Source organism: Penaeus japonicus, unplaced genomic scaffold (assembly GCF_977035675.1).
Source record: "Penaeus japonicus unplaced genomic scaffold, GWHDUDI00000001_assembly GWHDUDI00000033, whole genome shotgun sequence".
Lineage (NCBI taxonomy): Eukaryota > Metazoa > Arthropoda > Malacostraca > Decapoda > Penaeidae > Penaeus > Penaeus japonicus.
Window position 1 is genome coordinate 14,458,697 of NW_028234435.1, and position 2,500 is coordinate 14,461,196.

Below are 2,500 nucleotides of genomic sequence, written 5' to 3' on the forward strand. Positions count from 1 at the left end.
ACGTTCGGGTGAAAATAACCCGCCACCGCAAAACCTGTTACAAGAATCACGGGCGTCGCATGATTAACTCCACTCAATTTACCTAATACAATAGAGAGCCACGACAAGGAGGAAATTAACGAATTAACAATGAAAAGGAGAAATGCGGTGGTGCATTGTCTGCGTCATCGTCATACCTTAACCATTGCTCCGCGCCGAGACGTGGCAACGCCGCACGTGGGTCCTGATTGCATTCACACTTGAAGGAATTTTGTCACCCTTTCATTTAACACTTTATAGAGATATGTTGCCGAAGAAGTTGATTTATATAACAATCAAGGGATTACAGATAGTTAGAGGGTATCTTAAGTGATGAACTGGTTTAATTAGTATTTACGAGTATCATTTATCAGACTAAATAAAAAACAGACGAAGAGGATACGAAAGGAAAAAAAGTCTCACGCCGGGATATCATTGTGATAGAAAACAAAAACAAAAATAAACAAAAAACAACAGGAAATTACTTACGACGATGAATGTATGCAGGAAATTAAGACCTTTCTGCCGGCACATGAATGAATGTTGTTTATATCAAAGAGGAATATCAGATTACACTCCCGCGGACTTCACATTATATTTATCAAGATCATCACAAAGTCACTGCACCGCCGGGCTGAATAAACAATTCGCATGTGACTTCTACAAATTACTTCTCCGGATTTTCTTGAGTATGATGAATGCTGAGGAAATAGAATTGGCCAAACAAGGAACATCACGGGGAAAGAATTAAAGACATTGAGAGGGGTGAGAAGGAGAGAGAGAGAAAAAAACAGAAAGAGAGAGAGTGTGAGAAAGAATAAGTGAGAAAGAGAGAGCGAGAGAGGGATAAGAGAGAGAGAGAGAGAGAGAAACAGAAAGAGAGAGAATATGTGAGAAAGAGAGAGCGAGAGAGAGAAACAGAAAGAGAGAGAGTGTGAGAGAGAATAAGTGAGAAAGAGAGAGCGAGAGAGAGATAAGAGAGAGAGAGAGAGAGAGAGAGAGAGAGAGAGAGAGAGAGAGAGAGAGAGAGAGAGAGAGAGAGAGAGAGAGAGAGAGAGAGAGAGAGAGAGAGAGAGAGAGAGAGAGAGAGAGAGAGAGAGAGAGAGAGATTCGTATAGGCATAAACACAAATAGACTGGTAGAAAGAGAGAGAGACAGCGTGTTTAAGAAAGTGGTGAGAAAGAGAAGGGAGAGAGGGAAAGAGAAACTGTTGAACAGACAAAATGTGATTGGTTAAAGGAGAGAGGCGAATAAACGCACATCTACAAAAACACACACACATACAGAGAAAAAAGAGAGAAGGAAAGAGAAAGAGAATATCAGGGAGAGAGAGAGAGAGTCATACAAGGAGAGAAAGAGAGAGAGAGAGAGAATCACACAGTAAGACAGAGAGAGAATGAAACCAGAAACAGACCTAGACCAAGAAAGACAGATAAAGATAGAACAAAAAAAGAAAAAACAAAAACACCCGAAAAGCAAAAGGGAATAAAAAAAAAAAAAAAGAAGAGACAAAGTGATCAGTTCTAAGACGCCAAAGTAACTCCTTCAGTATTTTTGACCTCAAAAAGTACTTCTTCTTCCGGTCTTTGTACTGTTAACTTCATTCCGTGTTTTGGAGAAATTTAATCAGATTGTCATGCAGGATGTAATAAGTTTGTTTTGTTTTTGTTTTTTCTTTTTCTCGTATGTTTTTTTTTTTTTTTTTGGGGGGGGGAGGGGGCGGAAAAGGTTAAGGAAAATATAACGGTTGTACTTGTGACGTTCATGTCAATCTCATTTAATATTTGTGAAAATATCTTCCAGTATCTTGCTGTATATTCAGAAACGATGTTTTACACAAATATGTATATTTTTTACTCAAAGTTTTACTTATATATATATATATATATATATATATATATATATATTATATATATATATATATATATATATATATATATATATACATTTAAATTTCTCGTTGTATATTTCAAAATCATAATCGTAGTCCCGTATTGGTAGTAGTAATAGTGGTTGTAGTAGCAGTAGTAGTAGTAGTAGTAGTAGTAATCGGTATCCCTTTTAAAGAGTTTTAAAGAGTTGAGAATGTTCCTTCATAAATAATCAAAGATAATGATAAAATTGAACAATATAAAAGTTCCGTAACTGAAGGTTACACTCTGATCGCAGTCAAGCCCGCCCTTTTACTTCCTTCCCTTTTCCCTTTACCGATTCACCTTCCCTCTTGTTCTCTTTCTCTCTCTCTCTTTCTCTTTCTCTCTCTCTCTCTCTCTCTCTCTCTCTCTCTCTCTCTCTCTCTCTCTCTCTCTCTCTCTCTCTCTCTCTCTCTCTCTCTCTCTCTCTCTCTTTCTCTCTCTTTCTCTGTTTTTCTCTGTCTTTCTCTGTCTTTCTCCATCCCCTTTCCCTCCCCTCCTTTCCCCCTCTCTCCCTTCCCCCCTTCCCTCCCTCTCCTTCCCCCATTTCCCTCTGCCCCCTCTTCCTC